Source organism: Armigeres subalbatus, chromosome 2 (assembly GCF_024139115.2).
Source record: "Armigeres subalbatus isolate Guangzhou_Male chromosome 2, GZ_Asu_2, whole genome shotgun sequence".
NCBI classification, from domain to species: Eukaryota; Metazoa; Arthropoda; class Insecta; order Diptera; family Culicidae; genus Armigeres; species Armigeres subalbatus.
In genome coordinates, this window is record NC_085140.1 from 331841519 (window position 1) to 331849911 (window position 8393).

An 8393-nucleotide genomic window follows, 5' to 3' on the forward strand; every position below is an offset into this window, starting at 1 on the left:
ACAATATATAGTTATAAAACTATTCATTATTTATATTTATATATTTTCTATTCATAATGTAGTAAATCGAATAGTCAGATAGAGCAAACTTGTTCATTTTCCTCAACATTATATTTCAACTTTTTTCAAACGAATATTGACATGATGTAACAGGGTTTGACTGTGAAATTCGGAATTGATCTCAAATTAATAGTCGATTTACATAACTATTTTTAAATCGAGAAATAATTTCAATTTACAATATGCGGTTCTGGGTTTTAGCGTCAATCAGTTTTACGCACATATCCGGTTATCTTCTGATTTAGCTTCTATCATTACTTTTTCATAGCAATGATATAAATAGTGTTTTTGTCTTTATTTTAAAACTTCATTTTGTATATGAATATAAATGAATTGTATAATATTTCAATCTATATGAAATTATTAAAGTGAAGGAAAAATGTCAAGTTTCCAAAGACCAGCTTTATAGTAAATCCGTAACGTAACGTATTAGATTTTTAAATCGATCACGTAGAGATGTGAAAATTTATGTTGAAGTCCATAAACCTCGTATTGCATTATTATTCAATTTTTTTACCATGGTAAAACTCAAAATCTATTGATCATTTTGATACCGCTATTGGGGTGACAAGAATCAATTAGTTGAAAATAGGTCACTGTCAACAACTTAAAATGTTTTAGTAGCAAGAAAACTAATTAACCATAAGAGTCGTTCAACGAATTTTGTTATGCTCTTGGTGCCAATAACAGGACAGACTCATTCTTAACTCATCGTCACCCCGATGGCGGTATTTGAATCGATCTTCGTATAGTTTTCAAATACATTAAAGCCAGATTTCATGAATTTCTAAATTCAAAATTTATCAAATTCTACAAGGGCCCTTTGTTTTTGAAGATTTTTTTTAACATTTAAATAGTTACAAAAATAAACAAAACGGATAAGAAACTATTTTATACGTTTTCAATTTGCAAAATTAAATTACAAAATTTGGGTAATGTAATATTTTTTGCAATATAAAGTAGATATTTATAAAAACATTAAAAACAAGACAAAAACAAAAATATTACATAATCATTACATCCTTACAAATATTACATCTCATATAAACATAATATTTACTCGCATAGATATTTGATAGATTTGATTGACTGACACCACCAACACCATCGAAACAGTGGGCAGTCAAAAGTTGCACCAAACTGTCGTATTTGCGGTGGCAATGTGCACGCTGGTGTACACCGTTCGGAATAAACGAAAACGAATAAGCTGTGAGGCGGCTCTGTCCCAGGTGTAGGGATGTAATGCCAATAAGAAGAAGAAGAAACACATTGTGCTGTAATAATGCAAACATGGCTGGAGGGTCCACTATTGGTTGGGGGTGTACTTTTGGGCACCCTATCTGAAATACGAATATGTAAAGTAGCAACCCTATAACCAGAGACCGGCGGAGAAAAACTGTAGAAATGGCAAGTAGAAATGCATGAACTGTCAAAATAATACTGGCAGCACTGAATTTTGTTGCTTCTTATGGAAGCAAAAGTCGAATTAACCGCTTTGACGGTTCGATTGGAAAAAGATGGCGTCTTCGCCGATCTCTTATTCTAGTATTTCTAGTGTAAAGTATTAGACTTACAACATTGTCAAAATAATGTCACATAAAGATCACAGAGGTGTCTGAGGACAGATTTGCACGATTTTTCCCACAAACGAAAGCTATGACTTTGCCATTGAATCCTTTTCTCTATCGGGTGTTCGGTTTCAGAGATATCGGTAACATACAAACATGTGACATATTTTCAGAAAACTAATATAATATTGTTACATTAATATCGCAGCCATCTATGATCGATTTGAACTCATTGTTGACCAAATGGAAGAAAATCAGCAGGATTCAAATCATTCAGCTGTAGTTTGAACATGAATCTGAAAATCATTCATTTAGCTGTTCTAGATCTATTTTTATACCAGTCAAATGTCAGTAACAGTAACTTGGCATAACATTTCAATTAATTGAAAATTTAAAACATGAATAGAACACGCTGGGAAACCAGCGAGTTTATTCTATTTTGCAGAGATTAAAACTAGAATAGTGGTGAAAATTTAGAATGAAACTGAATCACTACTGATTTCACAATATTGCCCTCAAATACATTAACTTTCTTTTCTCTCAATCGGACAGTGGGTCTCAGATATTTTGTGGTCAGACATTGGGTTCTGAAGATACCTACCTCAAGATTAAGAGCATAAGAATTCCATATACAATTTTCATGCCACGTTGCACCATGGAATCAGGTGGCCGAAAATAAAAAATCGACTTTTCTGATTCGTAATTCAAGTTCTGACCTACTAAATGCTAATGCTTTGAGCATTAAACCCCAGCATATCAGCACCCTAAGCCATATAGGTCAAGATATAGGCATTAGAGCCAGACACTTTTTGTTCTTGAAAAATCAATGACATTATCTAACTGTCAATATCTCGGCTACAGTAGCTCTTTTCCAACCTCTTAAAAGTTTCTGAAAGCTTGTTCATGGTTGTTAGTTATGGGAAAATAGGTAGTGAAACATCCGAAAATGACCGAAAAAAAAAAATTTCATGCAAAAGTTCCATACAAAAAGTTTCAAAGTTTCGCTTAGCGACTACCACACGACTTCTTTGACCTCCAAGAAGGCATTAAAACAAATTCCAGCTGCTTATGGCTGCAAATCTTTCGAAAAAAGTCATTAATTTTGAAACATTAAATGTAATTATTCTCATAATATACGGCAGACTGTGATGGGCTGGATACAAATCCCATGCGTATGACAAAAGAGCATCAAGAACAGTTAAAATAGAGATAGCAGATAACACGAGCACCGGGTACGTAGCCAGAATGTCGGACAGTAATCCGGTGAAAATGGTTCTCGACAACGATCCGACGGGCACAAGAAGGCGAGGTGCGCAGCGGCAGGTGGATCGATCAGGTGGAAGAGACTTGCGGACCCTCCGTAGACTGCGTGGTTGGCGACGTGTAGCCATGGACCGAGCCGAATGGAGAAGACTCTTATATACTGCACAGGCCACTTCGGCCTTAGTCTGATTAAATAAATAATAAGATAACACGAAAAGTGTCGTAGGCTTCGTGGTAGGTGCAAGATAGTCTTACAGCTATATGATACTCCATTTGGCGAAGCTCACCAAGAGGAGGCAACCTATATCTATCAAGTATCAAGCAAATAAATATGAAAAAAAACAATATACTTTGAGGGTTACGAAATTTAGGCTTCATTTGAAATTATTTCATAAAAAGTTTTGATATTAATTAAATCCAATATGTGAATACAAAGCAAAAATGTTCGTACCTAAGGACATCTTTCGATAATTATTGGTATAAAATTGTGAAATAAATAAACAGAACATTTATGAATGCATCTGAGTGCATAGAGCTTTGATTGCGAAGTAAATCGTGAAGTGTTTGTACTTATTATTTGGTGAATCATGAATTATAGGCAACTCATTGAAGTATTTAGAGCTCACGAGGACGTCAGGTAGATGCGTTGAAAAGCTTTGGAATATATCTGCCAAAGCTTCGCTGTGATAAACAAAAAAGAGTCAACTCCATACAAAATTGAAAAATCTGCATTTGAAATTTGAAAAAACGAAAGTGGGTAATGTCCATGACATAAGCTAAGTGGACGTTGGACTTGACTTGACCATGCCCTTAAGATACATAATATGTCCAAATTTCTACATAAACTATTTTGGATAAATAATCGGCGTTGCATACCATTCCTTCGCAAAATCTTCTCATCAAACCGACACAGAAATCAAATCTACCTCGAACAAGAATCATCAAAAACAATTAGGAAGTATCTGTCCGGTCACGGAATATTAGTCGACAGTGGCAACCTTCCCATGAAGGACTGCCTGAAATAAGCACAAGTTCCCAGCAGGGATGTAGGACCTCCTAATCCAGCGGATAGCGACTAAAGGAGAACATTATTTTTAACTCTTAGAGCCTTGGGCTGTTTGTTCGCTAAGTCCAAAAAGCAAGAAACGATCTTTCAAATAACCCTGATTTAGTGGTGGTATAAAAGGCTGAATGCTCTGCGAGCGAATGCACTTTCTTTTTATACCATATTTTGAATCTTCTCTGCTTCCCAATTGGTGGTCCAATCAGCCAGTGTCTTGTATCCCGCTTTTTGTCAGCCAAAGCGTCATCATCATCAACGCGTTCGAGAAGGGCTTCTTTTTTTACGCTTGTTGCTCGCTGCTGGCGTCTATTTCCTAACGGGACTTTTCGCTTGATACAGGCCAATAAGCCGGGCAAGCGAGGTTAGAATTGCAGTTCAGGTGAAAGTACGTGTTATTTTCTGAGACAACATTGTTAGTAGTAGATGGAAGGAAACACCCGGACATGGGATTTCGGGTGATAAGATTTAGAATTGGAACATGGGACAATCATTCAGTCACGTTCGCTTTGTTTGCGGTCAGTATCGAACAATGTTTATTTAGATGTTTCTTGATCAATGCCAAAAATCAACATTTGATGAAAAATCGATTGATAGTTTATTAGTTTGAGCTTATCGGTGTTTTTTTAATCGAAATATCCATATTATGAGAGATTTGGACATCTTATGTTTTTTTTGTTGGTCAAGCGAAGTCCTTCGTCCACTTCGCGGTTAAATCAGAAAATTTATCCACTGTTAGTTTTGACGCTATTTATGAAAATCACGCAAAAAATTTTATCACCAGAATATTGATTTGGCACCCAAGTACAATTTCTTTCCGAAGGGTATTGAAAGCTTTGATATTGATCTCTATTATTGGCTCTCTGAAGAACGTTTGTTTCTGGACATACATGCTGCATCATGTGGTTTTCTTCAGCTCGTTCGGCTCATCACCGATCCGGCCGGTCTCGACTCGACTTCGCTGCTGCTGCCGGATCTGCTCAGCATTGCTGCTTTGTTGGGAGGTGGTGGACTGTCGCTGTACTGGTTAGGTTTCGGCTGATGATGGTGGCTCGATTTTGGTCGATCCGAAAAGCGGTCGGTGCAGAATTATCTCTGCTAAAGGTGTGAGTGCTGTTCAATCGATGATGCGGTTGCTCGCTTGTCTCGGTCAGAATGAAAGGAAAAATCGCGTTGCGCTATTTTATGGCTTTCGGCAGACCCAGCGCTCGCTCATTGCTGGTGTCTGCACCAATGAGAAGGTGATAATGGAATGATGCAAGAATTATGAGGTACCATATTTTAGGTCCTTGATCTCAATGTTTTCCTGAAAACAGTTTCAGCCTATTGAAACAAGTTTTTCGGGTCTTATCAAGCATGGACAGAAAGGCATACTTAAATCTGTCGATTGAGGGGCTTACTGCAGAAATTCGTCCATTGAGAGAACGCTAACGTTTAAAATCTTTCAACACAGCGTAACGCGGTCGATTTGAATATTTTGGAATGACACCCGGTATAGTAAAGAGACGTAAGTCCTACGTCAAAATGGCAGCCGCATCCCGGTCCAAACTTACTTTGACTCATATAATGAGAATGGCTTGACACAGAATTTGAATTAGAAGAATTTTATCATGCTGAGCCAGAGCCATACAGTAGCAATGTAACTGAACGGGCACATCGATTCAAGGAATTTTTCAAAGATATCACTAAAATAGTGTCTATAAGGGCCAATTTCTTCACCTCCGCTTAACTCTTAAGCGATGCTTACCGCCGTTTAAACCTGTCGTTTAGCGCCTAAGCGAAATGTGAAGAAATTGCTTCTAAGAATCGATAAGCAATTTTCTAAAATTATTTATTTTTGGAAGAATTTGCAAGATCCGAAAGGAATTCTCGAAGGAATTTCAAAACGAATTTTGCGGACTATTTTTCGTATGGTTTCTTTAAGAAATTCCCGAAAGGAAACCTGAAGGTTTTTGCCGTAAAGCAGTAATAGAACACTAGTGGCGCTGTAACCATTGAAATGATTCTGGCAAAATATTTTTAAATAAGCTTAATAGCTTATTCAGATTACGATTTGATTATTTATCGTGTTAAAGCTGAGGAAGAAAATTGAGTGTATGGGGCATCAGGTTGTTGTTTATCAAGATATTTATGATCATAAATAGCGTAATCTGTATAGACTATAACTTGGCCGTTTGACACTTATAGTAGGGTAAATGATATATTTTGGACATTTACATATTTTGGACAAGCCTGAGCTTCTTCGATCAATTTTAGATAATGTGTAGGAAATTTTTTATCGAAAGTATGATCATTGCATACTTTTACCTCAACTCTAGCGGCTCCTGATGAGAATTCACAAATCAACTATTCTTCTTCTTCATTGGCATTGCATCCCCCACTGGGACATTGCCGCCTCACAGCTTAGTGTTCAATTAGCACTTCCACAGTTATTAACTGCGAGGTTTCTAAGCCAGGTTACCATTTTTGCATTCGTATATAATGAGGCAAGCACGATGATACTTTTTATGCCCAGGGAAGTCGAGACAATTTAATCCGAAGTTACTAGACAAGCACCGGGAATCGAACCCAGCCACCCTCAGCATGGTCTTGCTTTGTAGCCGCGCATCTTACCGCACGGCTAAGGAGGGCCCTACTATTATTTATCTTTAAAATTATCTCAAATGTAAAGCTTTCTACCAAAGTGCCTGCTGGACGCCAGTATGCAGGAGAACATGCATTATAGGACTCTTCGTAACATGCACCTGAAACACGTTTAAATTGGTTCAAACGGCAATCTTGAGGTCCTGCGGCCAAAGTTTAATTGTAATTGAGATACTAACATATTCCAATCGCTTAACATGAACTTGAGACGGATGAAAAAGGAGTGACCAAAATGAAGTTATGTTTTTATGCATCAGACACTTTCTTGGTCACCCCATGTACAGAACCATAGGATGAACCATTAATTGCCAACTTTCAGGCTGTTATCGGCAATGATATCGATAAGATTGCGAAACAATGTTAATTTCTGGTTTAATCTATGTCAGTTAAGCAAATAAATGCATTTAAATGAATGTGGATACGTGTATGTAGGTCATACCATTGAGATCTGTAGGTGGCCATTTTTAACCTTCTGTCTGTGCTCAAAAAAACTTACGTTGTCTGTGCTCTGGGGTCAAATTGACCCCAAATTGAAATTGCTATAACTTTTTTAATGTTTGGCCATTTTTTGATTTATGGGGCTGTTTCGAAAGATAATTTAATCATCTTTCAGGTCGTTACCAAAGATTGACTATTGGTGGCCGGGTACATCGCGGGGAGGGGTTTTAGTGAACAAGGGTATAAAACGAGTGATTTTTCATGATTATTTTACTTATATCCGAAAATCCTTTTCCCATTTGAACTTCATACCTTTTTTAAAAGGTTATGCAGGAAGGCATGTGCTCAGCATGAGAGCGTTGATAAGTTTAGAACTCAGCCTGCCAGGTGGTGGTATATTTGAATTCATTATTTTGGACTACTTAAGATATTCCGATATATCAGAATTCTCCTCAGTGTAAATATTCTTATCGCACAAATTCAAAAATTGGAAGACGTACTCATTATATTGAGCACCGCTTTGTAGTGCTACACATCCTGAACAATGTTGCCAGAATACAACTTCCAGAGTGTAGGTACGAGGATCTCAAGCTGAAAGCAATATTTCATATATGCAAGAATATTGCCAGTACGCTAGCGCCGCCTATTTAGTAAATTTCCTAATTATTTATTCACGTCACATGACAGTCCATTCCCACCAGACGAACTTTATTAAAGACGTCATCGTTACGAATTGCAAATTTGTGCACGATAAGAATATTTACAATGAGGAAAATTCCATATATCAGGAATTACTTGAGTAGTCTACAAATTAATTAATTCAAATATACCGCCACCTAGCGAACAAGCTCTAAAACTAATCAAGTACCTCATCATCAAAGCACACACGCCTTCCAGCATAACCTTTTGAAAAGGTGCAGTTCAAAATGGGTGGGATTTTCAGATATAAGTAAAATAAACATGAAAAATCACTGTTTTGTACCCTTTTAGGAAAAAGCCTCCCAAGCGATGTACCCGCCCACCTATAGTCAATCTTTGGTGACGACCCTGAAAGATGATTTAATTATCTTTCAAAACAGCCCCAAAAAATCAAAATTGGCCAAAGCATTAAAAAAGTTATAACAATTTCAATTTGGGAAGTTGGTCTAATTAGAGCCAAACTGAACAACAATGTAAGTTTTTGAAAAAAAGTACACTGTAGCGCATATTTTTCTCAAGATTTTTGAAGGTGAATTTGCACCTATAGAGAGATAGATCTCGACGAGTTTTACCAAACTACCAAAAAATTAGGGAGAATCGGTTGAAAAATTAAAAAATGGCAGCCACTTTCAAAGTGGCCTGGGGTCATATTGACCCCAGAG